Source organism: Venturia canescens, chromosome 2, assembly GCF_019457755.1.
Source record: "Venturia canescens isolate UGA chromosome 2, ASM1945775v1, whole genome shotgun sequence".
NCBI lineage: Eukaryota > Metazoa > Arthropoda > Insecta > Hymenoptera > Ichneumonidae > Venturia > Venturia canescens.
Genome location: NC_057422.1, coordinates 765,203 through 787,933, shown reverse-complemented (window position 1 = coordinate 787,933; position 22,731 = coordinate 765,203). Strand labels below are relative to the sequence as shown.

The following is a 22,731-nucleotide window of genomic DNA, read 5'->3' as shown; positions in this document are numbered from 1 at the left end:
ATTAACGGATACCGGTTGTGGCAAAATATTCGAGTGTTGATCGAAGTGAAAAACCCATCTCCCGGGATTCGGAAAAGTCCAATCCATACGAATAACACAAATATTTGTATTGTGTTGTATTTTCCAAACAAAAGTTTTTTTTTAAGTAAAAAATTTGAAGTAAACACCAGCGTATTTAGTTCAAATATTTGCTGACTTCCTCTTATATTTTTTGTATATGAATTTAAAAAAAAAGTACCACCAAAATGCGATGACTGTTCGACGCATCATGCAATTTTCCTTTCTCGCTATTATTTTTTTGTCTATTTCATACACAACGATCGAATAAATTTTCAAACTCCATACTGCGATTCGGAATTAGTCGAGAGAATAATTGTTTTATTGTGAATGAAAAAAACAAAAACAATATGGCATAAATTTTAATACTTTTCATGCGGGCGAAATTGTTTCAGCGATTTTTCCATTTGCCAGGGCTGCGTGGGAGTGAACAATCGCAAACGTATCAGGCACAATTGTGGTAATCGAATTGGAATATGAATTCTCCGATCCAAGTTGTTGCACCTCAATTGAATTGTACGTGTATCAACCTCCAGGCAAATAGACACATTTAATAGGAGGCTAAATGCCATCGGGTCTCATTGAAATCGCAATGGTTGAGCTTTTTCATGTCTTTTGTTCATGGGTCCTTGTTAACTTTTTTCAGTCGCATAATAGTCTTATAGCTATTTATCAATGAGAAAACTTACCGAAATATGTGGTGTAATTGATGGGAATGAATTGCTGACAAATATCTGAAATGAAAAATGAACGTTCAGAATGGAGCGTGAAAAAATGAACGGATATAAATGAATAGAGACAAGGCAGACGCCAAATTGATAAACAGTTGAAATAAAAATGATCAGTAGGATCCGGAAGATCCAAGCGTTTGCTCTTAGCACAGATTTTTGTTTATTTATATGGAATCAATTGGAGGGTGAATTCGTCATAATTAGCAGATAGCCGCTTCTGAGAATCACCCTAATGTTTACACAGTGGAATGAAATGAACATTCGGCAAAGCAATCCGCAGAATTAACTGTGATATATTCGTCCCAGTCCTGAGACAAACTTGCCATTGCTAATTCCAAGTGCAAATTCAGTGATATCGTCTTCCATGAAACTTGGTACGAAATCGTCGCTCTCTCCTCCCTCTTCCTCTCTTTCTCCAACTCAAGGACGCAAATACATCACGATTCTCGCATTATCATCGAAGTAGTGAAACTCCAAGTTCTTAGGGAACTCTCGTCAAAGAGTTCTCAGTTTAATCGCATTTAGGTCAGGTCGTATCTCGGAGTGGGATTGCACACTCTTCAATCGTCGTTGTTCACTTCTCAGTCTTCGGCGAATCTTCATTCTCCACGTGAATTAATCAATGAATCAATGCTCTTAATAAGTCAACGATAAACTTTTGTTAAGAACCGACTTTATATATATTTTACTCGAGTTTGCCGAGGAACGTTTCAACGATAAGAGTTTTTGGACTATTACGTGACTCGACGTTCAATTGTACTCTCTGATAATATCACAGAATTAAAAAACAAGCGAATTCTCTAATAAAAAGACATCTTGAAATATTTTTCTTCCAATTTACTTTTTTCAAATAAAACTTATTTCATATGTTTTCGAATAAATCCTGTTTTATTCCGATCGTGCACTAAATTACCGACTGACAGCGGAGTTTTTGAAAAAGTTTGAATGTTAGTAATTATGGGGAATCGACATTGTACTTTCGAGATTGCATTGAAATACGCTTTTGGCTTTAGAGTAATATGCGACTTGTTATGAAATATTCTCACCTAAGATAGTGAGGTGGTTTTTATCTGGAAATTGATGTTTTTCTATTGCCGCATCTTTAGATGTGCTGATTATTTTTCGAAACTATCACGACCCCGCCGCCTTCCGTCCTCTTTCCCCTACCAATTCGTGTATGAATTATATTTTGCGTCAATTCGTGGTCGTTTATATAACAATAAACCTGAACATTCGATCATACAGCACGTATTCTCATTGTTCCTAATAAAGAACTCGATTTATATTTTAATCGAGTCATGATTCTCAATCTTATTTCGTTGGATAACGCAATCGTCAGAGTTTAAAACTTTAGTCGAGCTCGAATAATCGTGAGCTCATCCGGCGGAGTAAGGAGTTTGTAAAGCTCGAGGGTGTCGCTTCAAAATTCAACTTTGCCAAGCAAAATTTAAGGGAGACTGGACCGCTAGAGCTCAAGAGGTTACACTCCGAGGGTATGTAAATTTCAGAAAATTCGTTAAAGTTTGTGTGGTCACTTAAAGTATTTTGCATATTTTGAGATGGCTCAATATCGTCCATTGTGGATTTCCAAATAATGTGAAGTAAATTTATTTTCGGATCATCGATATGAAAGAGTAAAAAAAAACGGACGTTTTCGTCCGAGTTCAACGAACGCAGTGCTTGCTCGAGGGTCGTGGGTTTTTCTCTTTCCTCCTGAACCAGTTATTTCTATTTCCCTTTCCTCAGCACGGAAACTCGGACTCTTCAACCGGGTTCGCCACTCGACACACCGTCGTGACGTCGATAGCGCAATAGTTGGAGGATACGAAACTGCCCTCGAGCGAATAGACACCACTCTGAGTCACCATTTGTCCAAGTACTCCAGAGCCAAGAATGATGTGACACCGTGGGGTCTGGGCTCTTTTTCGAGTAAGGTTGAGACAGGTTGAAATTGTGTCAACAGACTTCCGGTTGACGTTTTCCTGTAACTCCAGTAAAATCGTCTATTCTCCGATCTCTTGGAGGTCAGTCGTCGAATTTTTGAATTTGCATACCCTACTCTGACTTTTCCTATTGAATAGCGAGGAAACGAATCCCAAATGAAATATCTACTCAGCAAACCATCATAATCAATAATGATATTCGAGTCGTACACGAGTCATTCAATTCCAGTGGTTATTACGATGACTCATTATGGACAACATTAAAACATCGATCGATTACTGCTGAAAGATACGAATTCGTATCAACGATTGATTGACGACGTAACGCCTCGGCGTATTTCATGAATAGAATGTTCTGTATTAGCTTATGAAAAAAATGTAGCAGCGTCCAATACATAACAGAGATGGACAAAGGGGCAAATCCCTTAGATTACGAAGTGACAGACAATATTTGGGAACAAACGCTTGGACGAGCTATCAAACGTATCGATATACTCACAAAAAGCTCAAGGATTTGTGAATAGTTGATAAATTCCCACGGGCTACTCGTAATGCGAATTTGCTTGGATTCAATTAGCGGATCCGCTGTTTCAACGAAATTTCTTTTTTTATTTCATATATCTGTCAAAATTTTATTAATTGCGTCAAAAAATATTTGGTTTTTTCATATTGCTAGCCCAGAGGGCTCGATATTGAATCGATGTTCGCGTGCCCGAGAGATGAGGCTTGAAAATTGAAATTGGAAAGCAGCCAGGATTGTGAGATTCATTGGTGCTGTGAAACCGTGGAGGAAAAATGTTGCTAGTGGGATTATTAATACCGGGATAGATCGAATGAGCCTCGAGAGATATCCGAAATATTGGATAGATTCGAGATTTGTTTCGTGTGTCATGTGAAAACTCGTGTGAGAGTGATCAATTGGAAGGCAATATTGGAAAACAATTTGTATCTGGTTGATGGGAAGTTTGAAGTTTTCGCGTGTTTTCGCTCAACGAGGCTCTGCTTCATTCAAAGGCGAAACTGTTCTGACGGTCGTAAGTGGCCGTGTTGACAGCGTTGGCGTAAGAATAAAAATGTCAATTGGCTCGACTATAATTAAACTCTTCTGACTATCGACCCATTGGAGAATGTATCTAATGAAGAACGACAATAGATGACCTCATTGCGGATTCACAATTTCGATCTAAGTGGTCGGTGATCTTAATACGTAACCTGGCCATTGTTACTCCTATTAGCGATAAGTGAAGCGTACAATGGCACGAAACATGTCTTTTATTTAGGGCTATGGGAGTTATTATTGAAAGAAACGGAAGTAAATGTCGTGAAAAGTTATGGCGGTTCAAGAAGTTCAACTTTCATGATCAGGGATCGTAAATTTTCTTACCAATGAGCTCGGTGCAAGCCCGCGAATCTCACGAAGCCAAAATTACCAAAGTTTACAGGCAAGTTCTCGTCCTCTAATGTGCCCTCGTGGAATTCGACCATCAAACGTCTGCCGAACAAAAGACCGTGTTCTTCTCCTTTCTTTTTTACTTGCGTCTGTATAACATCATTCGTTTCGAGAAGCAGATTCAGGTATTTTCAGTCGCCTTTGCATCGCAAATGGATAATAATTATTTACAATCCAACTAGCCAAAAGCCCGCTGCATCGGTTGGCGGAAAACTAGAGGGACAACCAGTTGTTACACGTACGAGCCGTGTGTGCGGAACAGGATATTTCATTTGAGATAATAATAATTACAAGCACAAACCAAAATTGATCCTTCAACTCGTCAGTGGTTATGAAATTTTTTGCATACTCGCGTCTGAAACCAGTCTGACACCGTCGTTACTAAAAAAACTTGGAACAGCGTTGCCGTTTCCAAATTTTTCAAACTGTTTCAAATTAGTTTTTATAAACACTGAAAAAGTTTTTGAATTTTTTAAAAAGGCTTGTTTTTGCATTTTTTTATAACATTAATAAACACTATTTTGAAAAAATAAAAATTTTTGAAAGTCATAATGACTTTTTTTCTACATATCTCTCGATCAATGTTCACGGTGCACAGTCCCTTTTGCAGGCAACGTAATTTTTCATGCTAGATAGCATGCGTGATGTACTTTCGCGAAGCGGACGTACGGTATATCTACACCAAGAAATGAGCAGGAAGGAGGGGCGGGAGGGGGGGGGGGGGAGGTCGCAAGAAATATGAGTAGGGCACGATGGGTTGAACAAGTTGTCGGGTTGAATAAGTTGTATATTAGTTAACGTAACCGGTTATTAAATACACAATGACGATGGTTCTTGTTGATTTGAAGCAGCCTCAGATTTTCGTGTTACATAACTTTTCGGGAAGAAAAAAAATGTTCCTACAAAGTAATTATTCCTCTCCGGTGTTGGGCCGAAGAATATCCGATATTCCGTGCTATCATGATAATCACCGACGTAACGAAATTCGATTTCGTCCGAGCGTACCAACGCTCATCAGGCTTTCCCATTACCCAACGCTCTATTATTGTTTTCCAGATACTCTTTTGAAATTAAGTATCCTGCTATAACAGCATCAGGCAAAGCACTTTATAAAGCAACCAGATGGGATAGTTGGTGAGAAAAGAAGGAGGATGAATGAAAGACACGATATACAGAGATGACGAGGGAGGGTCACCGTGAAATTGCGTTTTAACTCGATAAAGCATAGGACGAGAAGCGTTTCCACACTTCAACTTGATTTTTCTATCTTTTATGCTTCGGCAAAGAATGAATAACATCGTGTGGTTTTTATTTTATCCTGAATCTTTGGCACAGTCCATTTCACCCGATGTTTTATTCCACATTTGTACGGAATAACAGACGGAAACTTTATCTCACGTTGTATCACGGAGAAAAGATAGTTTGTGAAAGTAAAACAATAAAACACGAAGAACGTAACTGGTGAAAATCGAGGGGAAAGAATTTTCATCATACTGGATAAAACGGATAACCGAGTTCAAGGATTTACGACGTATACCACGGGAACTGTGGTTACCGTTTTTTTTTAAGGCAACAGTTTCTGTACATTTGCATGTATTTCACTAAGCTTTGAAGTATAATTCGACATCCATCTGGTGGCAACACTTTCCGGAATATGGGAAGACGTAACACCACACACTCAATGACAGAAAAGCCTTTTTCGCAACTACATACTTCTCAGCATTGAATCTAGTGACTTTACTTGGAAAAAGTTATTCAAGTAAAATTCATTCGCCAACTTTCCGTATGAGCGTATTCGTCAGACCAAAATTTCAATACCGTATACGGAACCATTTCACCTATTAAACAGTCTGTTCGAAGACGTTAGCAAATTAATTTTTAGATACAGTTGCTATTTACTAGACACGACGAGCCTAGACACGAATGTTGGAAATTATTTCAGTTTGTCCATGTTCAGTATTGTGTATGTTTGCATATGTGGCGTTTAAGTGTTCCAAAAGCATAAATAAAGATTAGCCAGTTACCCAAGGGTTAGGATGGGTCCTGATACGCAGTTTTTATTCTGAATATATGTAGTTTCCATCGTTCATAGCTTTCTGTGGTAAATTGCTAACGGGAAGGGTGACCGAACTGCTTGGTATATACTTGACATATACTCATTTGGGCGTCGCATGAAAATTATTCAAGAAAGCCTTATTGATGCACACCCGACGAGATATAACTATGAAAAGATTCCATTGAGATGATGGAAGTAGTTGCGAGGACATATAGCTACTGAAATGGAATGTTCTCCTGGTGTCGGACTCGATTCACTTAAAATAGGTAGCTTTCGTACGAAAGATAACATTCGTGCAAACTTGTTAAGAAGCATGGCAAAAGTTTCATTCCTGTAACCAAGATTCCGTGGGGAATGGCGAAAATCGTGGTTATCCAATCATATGGCGAGTCACCGCTTCTGACTTTGACATCCAACAGAGGTCTTTAGTAACTTTATTGCTACGTCATCGTTTCCCAGTGGCGACAGATATAGATACCCCACTCATATATAAATTAGTACACCACAAGCTGACTTGTAAACGTCCGGAGAAGAAATGAAATACGGGAAGAAATGCTTCGGTTGGTCGATTGTAAAATTTCTTTTTTGAGCTGTAACACTTGGCAGCGTTGTTTCATCTGACCACCCCGTCTCGATATTCGATAGCGACGTTTCGATATTATTGAGAAAACGCTTAGTAGAATCAGAAGGTGAATCAGAAGGTAATAGAATCAGAAGGTGAATTCTCTGCCATTGTCGTAAGATGTGAAGAAGCTCAAGGCTGGGATTGTGATTGGACGACAAGGCAGTCCCTTAAAACGATAAGACGTTTTGCGTCAACGCGTAACTCACTACATTTTTCTGGCAGGCTTGAACTTTTTTGTTTATTAGTTTTTTTTCTAGGCAAACATGGTTTAACACGTTGAAGAAAAACTTGAGGGGTTGGAGAAAACACTCGACGAATTCAGGACAAGCGCTCGAGCAAGAATGGCCCAAGGCAAGACATGTATATACATTGCCCCAGCACTACTATCCGCAACCGTGGAAGCGTTGATTCTCCAGTTCTTTCGTTGGTATCTCGTTCACAAAAAGCTAAGGCAAAAAACTCACAGTAAAATGTAGAGATATGTTTATATAAAATACTGCAGAGAAGCAGAGAATCTACGAGTACGGTATGCGTTCTCTGGAGGTTTGAGGGAGTCTCGAGGTTTTCTCGAGGGATGCATGTTCGTCATATTTAATTCACGAGTTTACTGCGCCACTGTGCTATCCCCCTCGTGTATACTATTCAAGTTTCTCTCTTATCCTTGACGTGTATTTATACGTTGCTATTCTCTCCGTCCATTCCAGGAACCTAAACCACTATAACTGTAAAATATACGGAGGATTGTACGGGGCAGTAAGGTACCGTGAAGCTTTGGAGCAAGTCTTTCAGCATACACCGCAGCTTTCCGTTAGTCGGATGAAAGTGCATTGGCAAGATTCAATTGTTTGAATAATCATAACAGAGATGTCATTCCACTATTATACTAACGTCTCCTCTTATGAAAATCCTCAACTGATTTTAGAAAGTGGTCGATATGTGTTTTTCTTATCTCGCCGAGGACTGTTCGTTCACCGAATGCGACATTCGGTCATGCTATTTCACTGAATAATTATTATTAGCACTTGGATCTGAATGAATTTCTCCAAAAACACACGTGTTTGTGAATTTAAATAATTGAGATATTATTTCAAAAACTAAACAACGTTGGATAACCCATTGCCTGATACCGGATATCACTGGATATCATTAGATCATTTCAAGCGAAACATGCGGGTATATATGCTTGATGCAACGTTTTATCTGTTCCGGGCTTTGGAGACTCCCACGGGTCATATTAGACCGATATTAATTTACAATTGGTCAACAAATCCATCTACAAGGTACATGTTATCATTTTCCGATACATACTCATAGGTAGCGATAATTTACTTTCGTCATGAAATACACTCACTAACATATACTTGATGCTCAACGATGAAACAATCGTCCAATGTGAAACTCTCTGTGTAGAATATTATGAATGCACGTTATTGGCCCGCATATATTCGTTTACTAATAAACGCACGTATCGCTCGAACCTCTTGGACAGCTAGCACGTCAGTATCGAGGGACGTTCAACCCCCAGAGGATATGTAGCCGAAGATCGTACGACTGGATTATGGAACGGTGATGCTTGTGTCATTGGACCATGCGGTGGTTAACCTCATCAGAGCGCGATCAAAGCTCCGTTAATTGCTAGGAATTCAAGCGCTAAGATATAGCATACAAGGATTAAGAACCAAATGGTTGAACCATGATTAACCCGTGTATCGATAATATTCCGCATGAATTTTGCTGATTACCAAGGCTTTTGTTTCTATGCTGAGAATCTGACCCCACCTTATTGGGGATGAATATAGAATGCCCGCACTATTCAGTTTCCGATGTTCAATTCTCGAACTCTACATTATTAGTGGGCTACGTAGTAGTAGACTTGCACTTGCTCATGCGGATTCAAAAATTTGCCTAACGGAAGGTAAGTGAGAACCAGGAATTAATAACGAGTGAGGTACTTGGTTATATAAGTATAGCAGCTGGTTCAGCTGCTAGCGTTGCTTCACGATGACGTTGGCCCCCGGTAAATGTACGGGCTTCTTATATAGAGGTGGCCTTTAGTACGTGCACAAGTTTCTAATTACACAACCGAAGTGACTGAGTTCAGCCTTACTTTCCTCTCCTTATACTTAAAAATGGCGACAACCTCCAAAGATCGAGGACTTTGTGCGAAAATATTCATAGTTAGCTCCAAGTATGAGATTCTGTTCCTGGAGTTTCCGTAAAAGGAGCCTTTGATGGTAACGACAACACAAACCGCCAGAGCAACTAGACGGGTGCTAGGATTCAAAGAGGGCGGGTCGAAAGCTTCGCTGAAGCCGCTGTATTGAGGTTGGACCGTCGTCGTACCTCCACCTCAGACTCTTCTCTTCACCCTTGCAGTCCTGGTTTTACCCAAACGGCAAAAGGATTAAAGCACTAGAGCTCCCAGATTGTCGTACTGTTTCGTCTTTCTAACAACGCCAATATCTGCGTACAGCATACAAATGATTCATTGATTTCTTGCTTGCTATAACTGCTCTTATTCGGACCATTCTCGAGGAGGATCGTGTAGGATACTCCCTCGCTTTCTCGTAACCACATAGTCTCGCGACGGTTCTTCTGAATATTCATTCTAGCCTTAATACTAATATCGTCACGGAAGGTTTGCGTATTGATTTTTCTCTTATAAGTATGCGTGTTAACTAATCACCGAGTGCAAAGCATTGTTTAAATCGTTCTCAATAGAGTGAGTTTTTAAAATTTTTATTCAATCAGATTGCCAGGGAACCCCTCGTTCAGAAACTCTTCCAAGAAATGAAAGATAAGCCGAAGAAGAAAGCAATTAAATTCGCGTTCCTTTCTAGACTGTACACTAATGAAATTGTTTACATAATTATTAGGTATGAATCTGAGATCATATCAAACTCACGTCAGCAGCTATATAAAAGTGACGAAAAAATGTTACGTCTATCCTATTCGTTTTTTTTTGTGATAGGAATTTTCTCTCGAGCGATCGATATTATTTCACCAATGATATCGGTCGAATGAGCTTGCAAGGCAGCTCGAGAAAAGGTTACATTTTCGCTTCGAGTAGGTAGATTCCCACTGGTGCACGCAATGTTACGCTTATACTCTTGACGGAACATGCATGCGATCCACGTCACGGCAATTTAATTCCAAATGGCGAACGTGAAGAGACAAGGGTGGCACGTACCAACACTCGTTTCGTCTCCAAGAGGTAGACTCCGTGCACCTATAAAGGTACAACGTACTCTTGCGCGTCTCTTCATACCTATGTAACGAGTGCATCATATATTTCAACGTAACGCTGAAGGTTATCGGATTACTATGGTGTGAGATACAGACAATATATGGCAAAAAGTTGCCTAGCAGTGACAAACTAAATGTGTATAGTTGGCAATTCATTTTTTTAAAGAATTTATGGTTAATCTAATTCGTGAAATGTAGAAAATTTATCGAATAATAAGAATCACTGAAGCTTAAGTGGAATAGTAACAATGCCTGATTTTTTTTTTTCAGAATAATGTAACTCCATTCGGTGTAAGTGGAAACCATGATTCTGCATCCTATAAACATTTCTTATATATGAGGCATACATCATTAAAAGAAATGTAACGGGAAATATTTTGCAATATGGCCAATTTACGTGATATATTATTGAAGATCGCACAGTGAAACTAGAATGAAAATAAAAGATATTTACTATATTTGGATGAACTACTAAAAAGTAGTAACCGAATTTCGAGCTGAAAGTTGGCGTGTATTTTTGTTTTGTTATCATCATATAAGACTTCAAGGATTGGCGCATGTGTATATTTTTTGAGATATCGACTTATTAAAGTGCGTACAATAAGTAGGTATACCTGTTGTATGATTCAAGCTTCATTTTGTTTTCTGCTAAATTTTACTAGAAACTATAACAATGTTTTCTCAAGAATAACAGACGGCTCCGTAAGAGATTACAACTTTTTCCCCACTCGAGGATAAAAAGAAATTTGTATTAAAAGAAATCCCCAAGGCAAACACACCAGGGTTTCCCATTAAAGGGACTCTTCTAATCAACGTAAGCTCGAACCAAGCGAAGAGCTTGATTTTTTGTCTCATCTATTTTGCTCAGGTTTCGTGTGAATTTCGGATACCCTGGTATTGTGAAAAATTAGAAAATAATGAAAAGCTTTTCGGATTACGTACCCGCCGAAAACAAAAACAATGTCAAGTACAAAGGTAATTCTCTAAAAATTATGTGCAGTATTAGCGAGAATTTGTAATGTTAGTGGCTCCTTTTTGTACTTGAAAGCATTGACGCAAAGACACAGAGGGCTTTGTCTAATGCATAAGAGGTTTCGGGCTATCACGTTTTACTTTGGATCTTCGTGGACAGTATCAATATTGATCGTACATTGGATACTTTAGTAATGACCTGACTCGTTCGTAGTATCGTAACCGAGGAACTGTTTCTATCTGAGCAGGTAAGTAGTAACCGAGAAGATTGAATTGAATCAGCAAGACTTTCAATAGTTTTCCTTCGCCCTTGGCAAAAGTGTAGAAAAATACGTAGGAAGGGACGAGGAACCCAAAAATGGTAGCTGAGAACATAAGTGACAACATTATCGATACCAGGTCCCAATGGATAAATAAAAAGAGGTCGGCACAAGTACTGCGAAACACGATGGTTCACAGAAATTCAAATTGACCCAGCGAAAGAGAGAAATCGAGATTAAACAAACGAAGAGGAACAGGAGAAGGGAAGCGGGTGAGTAGATGAATCGAATCCGGTAAGGGTAAGAGTGATCGATAAACTTCAGCATGAGGAACACACAGCATAGAAACGTACGATATCGAGACTGTGGGGCGTACTTGTAGAGTTGTAGAAAAACAGAGAAAGAAATAATCGGCGATTCCTCTTCAGTTCTTTGGCTGCGATCCAATTCACATCTCCATTTCAACTGACGGGAACGATAGGCTTCCATTCGATGAAGGAATTCGTACTCTCGTTCGCTCTGTCAATTTCCATACCTGCTCCATCATTCAGTGTTTAGACTCCACTAGTTTTCCCATTTCCTTACTTATGATGCTGGAATGGAGGTAATCGTATTTCAACGAATGGTGACACAACGAATTTTCTACAAGATAATTTTTTCGGATTTTAAATGGAATCCTGGGGCGATATGAAGTATTGAACAATACGTTCGTTGTCAGATAGTGGAGTTGCACATTAGCAATAATGGAATATCAGGTAGTAAAACTGAATCCTTTCATGTTTTCGAGGTAACATTTTCAATTAGATCAGTTTCAAATTTAATCCGCGTTCTTGTCGGAACAGATTTTTGGCAGTAAGGTAAAAGACGTACATTTTATTGATGAATTCTTCTACATATTTAAGTATTTTACATTCTACGTGTAAATAAGTAGAAGTTAAACCTTTCAGACATAGTGAATATGTGAAAAGCTCTCATGGCCTGAAGCGTCATTTTTGAATTTCAAACTAGGCTGCATACATGCGCCTTTGCCGACTCAAGTTGTAGAGAGTGAAGTTCAACCACCATGCGAAGACTATATTACATCGAGAGAATGGTGTTCTCTTTAGAATAAGCGCTGTTTTCCAGAGACACGATGGAAATCCTTGAGAATCTATCCTTGACCCTTTATACCTAAGGCTTTGTAGGTTCAAGCTGAACATGCTCATCAAGATACTCAACATCGGAGGTCTTATATCCGCATGCGTCTGAAACAGGAGTTTTAGCCACTCCGGAAAGAAAAGGGTTTCTCAAACGAGATCTCTGACGGAAAAGAATGAGATTGTCTGAATGCGAAGTAGCATTAATCAAAGCTTTTCCAGCAGGTAAAACGGGAAAGAGAGAGAGAGAGAGAGAGAGAGAGAGAGAGAGAGAGAGAGAGAGAGAGAGAGAGAGAAAGCAATTTCAGACCCATCAATTTTGATCGAGACTTCGAAAAGTAACCAATGTGATGTGGGCGATAATGATTTCAGCTGTCAAAAAAAGAGATGACCGAATCTCGGCGTTAAGCCCAAATATTGATGGGATCATTTCTATTATGTTTTAAGTTCTGCTATCTCTGTATGTATGAAATTGACGAGAGGAGATTGTCAGGAAAAAATTATAGGAATATCATCGAGGTCTCGGAAGTATGAATAAGAAAGGGGTAAAGGTTTATTACATTTTAAGCCTGGGGCTTGTATCGACGGTTCTGATAATATGTAAAAAGTAACGTGAAAAAGTCGATCTGTATTCATCATACGTATTCGTGACACCAAGAGTCCAAGTAGCCAGTGGGCTTCCGTGCCTAAAAGATAAGCGCATTGCCGTTGGCTTACCTAGTCGTGACAACAGAACGAATTTCGTAAACACCTAGTCAGCGATTTTTTTCATCCAATTAAATTATAACAAAATTTGTTTTTTTTTTATTGAGTAAAAAGAGAATCGAAAGCTGAAGACGAAACACGAAACTACGGAAGATGAAACACGAACTAAAGGTTGGACCGATGAATGGGAAAAAAAAAGGTGCAGGTAAGCCGGTCGTGCGCTATCACCAGAACGCTTCGCGCAAGAGGCCCGTCTCTGCCCTCTTTTATTCCGCCCTATTCTCAACCTGTCAGCGTTATCGTTATCGCGACGAGCGTCCGAGTGGGAAATATAGTACAAACGATAAGTGGCGCTACATCTTCTATGTATTGTTGATCTCGAGGCTATGTTGAGCTTTCAGAATCCTTCCGTTCATCCATCATCGAACGGCCGAAGCTGCGATCTATTAAAAATTCATGGATTTCATTATGCACGTACCGTAAAAAAAAACTCTTCAAACAGAAAACCTGAGTGGAGCGGTATCAATAGAGGGAAATACAAAAAACTGGGTGTCGATAGTTCATAAGTGTTATTGATGTTCAAGTGCCCTTATGGTAGGCTTAGCGAGGATAACCTTTGTAACGAGAAATTGAAACAAGAGTTCTGGCCTAAAAGTAAGTTTAGTGCGAGTAATTCGGATAAAGTGTTTTTCTGCGACACATTTCCCCCTCTCAAGATTTTGAAGTGTCGAGAGAGGTGTTTCGATCTTGGTAGTTGGAATCGAACGCTTGAACGAATAAGTCCGATATTAGGAAAAAGGACTATTCGAGGCAAAAGACAAACGAAAGATAAGTCTTCTTCCTCCTTATAATTATTGTGTGCTATACCATAACAAACCTGTAAATAAATTTCGTTCGATCTTTTAAAACCATTGAATTCTATCGTTTAACAATCCAATAAAAAAAAAGAAACAAAAATATTACATCTTTATCTCGATCTCGAGTTACCGATGGCCCGAAATGTTATGGTGCAGCTCGTATTACGTTTTTATCTTAAGATTAAACATAGACTAGCCCAACTCTCGTTTGTTTTGCAGAATTTGAGATTGAATGGAATGGTGGTTTGTATCTAATTGGTACTTTACCAGTTCTAGAGCGGCTACGAAGAACAGGTAAACCGACAGCAGGAACATATACTCGGGTTTATGGTTACCTCCAACTGGACTAGCTTCTTGCAGCTCCGTGGTCGTAGATGGATAGGCTGGTCGTTGCGAATTTACTGCCCATTGGGACACCCCATTCATCACAACTGCGTGAAGAAGCTATGTTGGCTTGAGAGAAAGCTCAAGTCCGTAAGTCAGGAGTTACAACAATGTCACTCGGCACTCGAACAATCGGCTTCCTCTGCCATCGTATGCCTGCGTGCTAATGTAACACCGGAGCTTATCTTGGCGGATTCTCGATGGCACTCGAGGTTGGGGTCACGCCGGAATCACTTGACTGCTCCATCAAACGTATTACACCGAATGAGAGGATAAGCTTGTTAGCAACGAGAGAGGTTCACAGACTCGATAATCAAACCACGCTCCGTTATCGTTTATCCAGATACATAGACTCCGTAAAGCCTCGTTCGAAGCATACGTAGCTCAAACGACCGATTTTGATGGACTAGATTAGTTTTAAGATTGTGGATTCTGGCTCGACTCCGATCCATTTGCCATGACCATGTGATAACCAGAGAGCACCGTCCACTTCAAACGGACGATTGATTCAACAAGTTTCTGAAAAGACGAGCCGATATATCCCTGGGGGATCTAGGAAAATCGAATCGGTTGAAGACTGGAAGACCTAATGGTTGTTTTTTGCTTCGTTTTGCATCCAAGAAAAAATCTCATTACTCTATCTGCAGATTCGTGAAAATAATTACTGAAAGAATACGAATAAATAGTATATTACGACCCTAGGCCCGAAAGTTGGATTTCCTGGCATCCAACATTTGGGCCGTGGGTTGTATACTATTTTTCTTGATCCCGTAGCCGAAAGTACGTTCATATAGCAATCGTGAGGGGGGGGGGGGGGGGGGGGGGGGGGCTCGCCCGACTTTTGCAGGACCGAGGCGAAGCCGAGATTTTGCTGGTTGGGGCGGGCATTAAAAACATAAACAAAAAGTAAAAAAAACACACACAAAATATCACACAGTAATACAACAATATTATTAGTACAAATAAATAATTCGTTGATAAATGTCTGATTTAAAGTCCCATGATAGTTAACAATTTCTATATATGAATATTTCCTGCTATACTTGAAAATTTATATGAATATGTGCTTTCCTATGAACCTGGAATCTGGAAATACAATATTATTCCGGACGACCATATTCATTTTATTAGTTCGGTTACATTATTTTCTGTTTTCGCATCTGAACGAACAAATGTATGTTATTCGTCCGGATTCATGGCGCATAACATGAATGATAAAAGTTACGCTATACGCGCCCGCTTGAAGCAAATAATGATGCTTGGCAATGAATAAACAAAATCATGGCAACGAATACAGGTTTCACATTCATATATCGAAATGTTTTTTTTTAAGAAAGGATCTCCGGCCGCAAAAATATCGTCAGAGCGCACTGAAGTTAGCCGAGTCAGCCGGCCACGAAAAATGCTCTTCCCGGCCTGAAATGCGGCCAGAAAGTGCTTACTTTCCCCTAGCTGAAACCGGCCCCTATAGCCTTTGGCCGGCTGACTCGGCTAACTTCAGTGCGCTCTGACGATATTTTTGCGGCCGGTGATCCTTTCTTAAAAAAAGACATTACGATATATGAATGTGAAGCCTGTATTCGTTGCCATGATTTTGTTTATCCATTGCCAAGCATCATTATTTGTTTCAAGCGGGCGCGTATAGCGTAGCTTTTATCATTCATGTTATGCGCCATGAATCCGGACGAATAACATACATTTGTTCGTTCAGATGCGAAAACAGAAAATAATGTAACCGAACTAATAAAATGAATATGGTCGTTTGGAATAATGTTGTATTTTCAGATTCCAGGTTTATAGGAAAGCACATGTTCATATAAATTGTCAAGTATAGCGGGAAACATTCCTATATAGAAATTGTTAACTATCATGGGACTTTAAATCAGACATTTATCAACGAATTATTTATTTGTACTAATAATATTGTTGTATCATTGTGTAATATTTTGCGTGTGTTTTTTACTTTTTGTTTATGTTTTTAATGCCCGCCCCGGGGTATTAAAAATTTTTAAGGCCCTCCCCCCCTCCCTCACAATTGCTAGTAATTATTGAACGTACTTTCGACTACGGGATCAAGAAAAATAGTATACAATCCACGGCCCAAATGTTGGATGCCAGGAAATCCAGCTTTCGGGCCTAGGGTCGTAATATACTATACTTTTCACTATCGGAAACCAATGTGAGTATCTATTGGCGTGTACGGCGCGCGGCGGCTGACGCAATACTTCGAGACAACTGTCACTACCGTACCCAGTGATGTGGGTCAATTACCAGGGAGATCGTATAAACGGTCAATTCCGACAGAGGAAAATACGGACGTTTGTGTCAAAGGCCAACGGACGTTCATTTTTTGTGTCATCATTTCAACATCCGCTTGTGAATCAGGACTTGAACTCGCTCGGCCAATGTCATGCCAAGTACTTGTAGTTGCGTTAACACTGGAGCTGCTCTGTCGTACATGGTAGTCGATAGAGGACAAGCACTGCCAAAGTTCATTTCGATCTCTACAGCATCGTATTCCCTTTCAACTAATACGACAATAGCAGGAAATATAATAAAAAAAGATTGTAAAGTTGGTGGATGGTATAAAAGTGACGAATGAATTGAAAGCGCTTGGACGGGGTTTATACTCCGACTTTTATCATTTTTAATACGAACGTTTAATTGATATAGCAGATAGATTGATTGTTGCCAGTAAACGATCGATTTGATATTTTATCCTTGAAGTAAATAAGTATGGGTAAGATTTACTTTTTTTGGTCATCTGTTTTTATATTTCTGTTCAGATATTATTCATATATTTATATTCATGAAATTGAAAATAAAATTATAATATTGTGTTAGAGGAAAGTTTTTATAATGTCGAGCCTCGTTCTTACGGCAGTGAACGTACATGCCAGGGATGAATTTGAAATTTTCTCCATAATTCAGTACACGACTCGTCCTCCCGAAAATATTGCTTTTTTCAAATCCTATCTCATGCATAGAGATGCCGACAGTCTTGTTAATCAATAATCACAATGCGTTATTGATTTTAAGTTGACGTGTTTTTAAAAATATTCCTAAATCTTTGCGTCAGAAGGTGTCTCTAAAATTTCAGGATAGATGAACTTTTTACTTTTCGATGCATTGTTTCACGTGCCGTATGAGCGTCTTCCTATGAACGTATAACCGCGTGTCTATACATGAGAGGCATAACGTTCGTAAGCCCGTTGATAATCCGCGAAGCCCTCGGTCGTTAACTCCGTCTCGAGTTTCACTTATAGTTTACCGTGCTTTTACTATGAGCTACAGTTCGCTACGTCTGTCTTTCGTTTGCATACGAATATAAAGAAGACGAGAGATTTTGCCAACTACACTTTGGTGTTTGTTTCTATATGGCAGATCAGCACGTGAAAAAAACGTGAGCATTATGATTTCTCAATAAGTTTATTGAAAAGATTTCTTTGCAACTCGTTCTCGTTATAATTATGGAAACGCGATGTATAGATAAAGAATGTATATTATTAAATACAAGCAAATTCTTGATTTCGAATGCCATTGATCTTTTTTCTATTGATTCATCATTTTCTTCGACATTTCCGCTGTTCAATTGCTGCTAATAAACATTTGTTTTTTACTTGCTCTCGTAAAAGGTTCGAATAACGAGAGAGCTACTGGAAAATTTGGTGTACCTGCTGCAGAGATAAAGACCATGAAAGACGAGGCAGGAAACCGTATAACTTCAGTTAGCGCGAGCAACTCGGCGATTAATTCTCTATGAAGTAAAACAAATATACATGCGCGGTACGCCGCAAACCATCCGTGATGCATCGTGCGACCGAAAAAGTGCATTGCTCGGCGTTAGCGGGTGGAAAAAAAAGGCGAGTACACAAAAGGTGGATGATGAAGAATAGGGAGGACAAGCGTAAATAACCGAAGCGGAACAGCCTAGAGTTGCCAATGAATGGTCGACGATCCAGCTATTTCAACGAGAAACCGTGTTACGATCGATACGCAGCGAAAAAGCTGCGGATTTAATTTTATTCCGATCTAATCACTTGTTCGTGCCCTCTCGGTGAAGAAAATCCGAAAAAAATGTTTCATACGGGATACTCGCAGCGCTCGAACTCAGGTAGAGTTCGGCTCACGGGTATGGGCTTGTTTGGCCCGTTTCTTACTCACTTCACAAAGGTGAAACCGGAAACGCAGAGGAAGTATGTACGCGGGTTACGAGAAACCGTAGAAAACGTCGACCATCGTATTTATACTACTGAAAAGTTTCTACCAGCACCTGGGCTTTGGTCATAGTCCCGAAAAATTTTACTCTCGTACAGTGTTCGCAGGTCGACGTATGTCTCTCCAACGATATATCTGTATCCTCATATAGATATACCGCGCGTTATATCATTCATTTTGCAAGTGAGTTTCGAAGTAGCATCGAGTTGGAGCGCTTTGCCCGTTCTTGCCATGGATAAAATCCTCGGGGAGCATGTGGCACGGACTGTTCCGTCATGCTGTTGTATACGTATACGTATATATTTATGAGTGCAAAACTTCATAGAGTACACATCGTTCTGGGATTTCGAGATGTTTGGGTACCTCGGAGTCTCGGACGTTGGTTTCCCGATTACGGTATAGTATCATTTTTTCATATCGCACCGGTAAAATTGTATTTCGATTTAGAAAGAGCATAGTTTATATGAGTTAAATTTTCTGATGAGTCAAGATCTTTGAAGTAAGTTATAAAGCGACGTCAAGCTAGAATATTCATAGCTTTTGGCCCTTATTGCGTAACCCTTTTAACCCTTTGGTTCGTGACTGATAAGTGGTTTCTCTAGGCACTTTGGTTTGAGTCAATGCTGCGTCCGAGTCATCAATACGAAGGAAAAGTTTGAGCACTATTCGCGTATACAGCTTTTTTCCTACCTATAAAAATCAACTTCCGGTCGGTGCGATCAAAATTTATTATTATGGGAACGTTTCGTTTGATCGTAACGTCTAGTTTCTAATAGATTTTTTTTTCTAGTTGCGTTAAGTGAATGCTCATTTCGTATCGCGAGGAGCTGGATTATTCGACGTACAGCGGCAAAGAGCAATATTATGCGGGTAAATCGACGCTTCAGCGAACCGCAATCACTGACAGAAGTTGCTCATTTAGCTTCGTCGGTCGGTAATTAACGGGAAAAGCTCCGAATGCGGCCTTGGCATTCATTCCCGTTTGTGACGAATGTACTCCCTTGGTTCCTTAATCAGCAATAACGATCCACCACGCCGGTGATAATGATGCCAAGAGGAAACAGAGAGAGAGAGAGAGAGAGAGGAGGATAGACGCAGGATTCCTGCAATGAAACATATCGATGCTGGAGCAGCGTCTCCAGTGAATACTCGATTCGTCTAGAAGTAATTGAAAAAAAAGACGCTTTCTATATTTTATCATGAGATAAAATTAGTGATAATTAAGGCCATAGCCTCAGCATTTAATGAATCGAAAGAAATGATTCAATCAATTAACGAAGAGAAGGAGTTATATTGAAAAATTACAATTTGTGCTTGTTTATTTATTTCAAGATATTTTTCGGATTAGGTCAGGAGAGCTTTTTCCGATAAAACGAGTTTCGTTATTTTAGAATAGTTTTTCGAATGTTTGAGAGAAGAAATCGTGGTACATGTGATCGAATTATTCGGTGTTTGGATAGTTCTATTTCTTTTTGATGGCATCGTACCGCAAATATCGTGCAGAAAGGGTGCCGAATAAAAAAATCAGATCGCGATGAAACGCGAGTCAATCTCTTTTCTCGGACAAATCCAAGCTTCCATCGGATTGGAGAAGTGTCACCACGTAGACGCTGATCTAACAGGATAAAGCCCGACTCGTTAATGTATCTCTGTCCAGAGTTGAACTGGTTTGCGGTTCGATCGGTTCCGGCGAGAGGGTCGACGCGGAGAACGGGAAAGTGAAATTCGTCACGCTCGCGTCGCGATAATGGAAAGAAGAACAGAGAAAAAATGTGCGAGACCAATTGCTTCCGGTTTGGTATAATACATTCAAGAAATACTCTAGAAATAGCGGTGCTTCGGAGTTGCGAACAAAGGATAAATGAAAGAAAAACTAAAACCCTGAATTGAATATTTATGACATTCGGAACCAGCACTGTGGTTACTGTATGGAAATCGGAAGATGTGAAGGGTTGACCGAAGAGATGGGGTGTGTTATCCTGCGCGGCTTAACCCGTCTTTTACCGGCATTTTACTCGATATACATGATGCGGTGTGCAAAGCTACCGGATATCGGCGAGAGGTACCGTGGAGCTACTGTGTATGGGCTGGACTGGCCGCATATGCCAGGTAAAATAAATGTAGCTCAGAGTCGAGGTATTCCGGAGATTCGAAAAAAAGGACATGAGTGATTATCGAATAGAAGCAGACCACAATAGAGAACGCGGGCCAAGCATGTATGACCGACCGACAATCTGTGGCAACGTACAGCTCCCAAATAGAATCGAACATTCAATTTCCTGTATTAGCTGATGGTCTCGGCATGTCATATTTCTCTCTTATTTTCTTTCCCTCTCTCGCTCAACCGCCGGATCGAGTCGACAAATATTGTGTGTTCTCGCGTGTTCGGGCGTGTTTCAGGTGAACCTTTCGCCGCGTGAAATGAATCGTCTGCCAACGATAATAATACGTACGATTTTGCGCGAGTCGTATACTACGGAATTCCCTGTCCGGAAATGTCTATTTATCATTTATGCTTCTTCCATACATACATAGATAGCTTGGGCAAGGGGCGAACTTTCCTACAGCAATTTCACGAGGAAATCATTTATATGGCGATACTTGTCTAGAATGTCCGTCACCTCACGTGTGTCCCTGCAATTCCAACGAGAACGAACATTTCAAAGCCTTGTATGCCAGCTGTGTCACATATGATAAGCTTCGCGCCACAGTTTCCGTATGAGCAATCGATTAAAGGGGCTGCCATTCGTCTTTTCGTCTCTTTCAAAATGGATTTAAAAATCTATAAATACAATTATAATTGTTTTGATAGAACGGTGCAGAATTCTCAAGAGATCGTCATGCGGCCTGCTCGAAATAAATTGAAAGATGTAAACTCCATATTCCGAGGTTTGAATTAGCAAAGGAAAATGCAAAGGTAATGAGGATTAATTTGGTACTGTAATGGCTCAGCGAATCGGGTTTGAGCGGGAAGCAACTTGATACACGTCTGTCCATCTTGGCTTGTGAAGGCAGTTGATTAATCAGGGCCTCGCCACGAATTGAGTTGTTTCGTGGCTACATACACACGTCCATCCATATAATAGTACTAGAATATACATCATTTTATGCTACAGTTTCTTTGTTCCGATGATCCATGGAAATAGCATCGTATATAATCCCACACCGCACAGTTCATCATAGAGCTCAATATGCAAAGGCACATCTACATTAGAGTTGGGACTTTAATGTAGATGTGCTTGTTACGACGTTGAAGTTTGATTGCTGTTCTGGGGGGGATATTATGATCGCAAGAGAAAGGTGTCATGTTCGGGGATGAAAATTCGAGTCCCGACACGCTCAGGGGGGGGGGGGGGGGATAGCTCGAAGAAATTTCGAAGGGGGTGAGTTCCGGCAATCGAATATTCTTCGTCCAATATTCTCTTTGGTTATTATGGTTAATGTATCACGTGGTACGGGAATTGTGGTAACACGAGAATATTACCATACGACGTTTACACGCCGCTACTGGTGCATTTCGGCCAAGTGAGTTGACTTGCTCCCGGGCTCGAAATGGCCAACTGAATAATACTCGATCACGATCCCACAGATATTCTGCTCGTGTCAGAAAGCACTATTCTCTCCTCCACTTCTGCTATGACCGATCCTTCTTAGACTTTGGATATTCACGTCGAGCATATTGAAATCACTGTGATATTACGGTTGAACACTCATTGTATCATTTTTCATGTATCCGCTAGTTTTTTCAAATTTTCAACTCGAAACATCTCGTGATTTGGCTAGATTCCTGGAGTAAGTTAGATTCACAGAAACGGAAAATAATATACATACTTAGATATTCGTTTGTTCCGAAGGCGAAAATAATGGTGAGTGTATTTTTTAAAATGATTCGTTTTTCGCCCACTGGTAGTGAATGGTGAAGAGCAGTGTTTATAGAAAAGTATTGGATTTTGCGACTTTCATTAACGCGATTCCATAGTTTTGGTCCGGAAATTAAGCGGTTTCACGATAATGGAGAGAACAGGGAACCGATGCAAGGCACCTCAACGCACCCCACTTGAGCTTCTCGGCGATCATGTTGTGGCGTTTTT

The 22,731-nt window shown here is 40.0% G+C and overlaps 1 protein-coding gene across 9 annotated transcripts in view; it reads right to left on the bottom strand.

The window, feature by feature from the left end:
- The window catches only part of kek5 (kekkon 5), a 184,563-nt gene that overhangs the window by 69,037 nt on the left and 92,795 nt on the right, over positions 1-22,731 (bottom strand). For 8 of the 9 annotated variants that reach the window (XM_043410815.1, XM_043410816.1, XM_043410814.1 and 5 more), the window contains one exon: positions 747-791. The exons of the other annotated variant lie outside the window; for it this stretch is intronic. The gene's annotated coding sequence lies outside the window, so the exon portion shown is untranslated. The remainder of the gene's footprint in view (positions 1-746; positions 792-22,731) is intronic. 9 annotated transcript variants of the gene reach the window in all.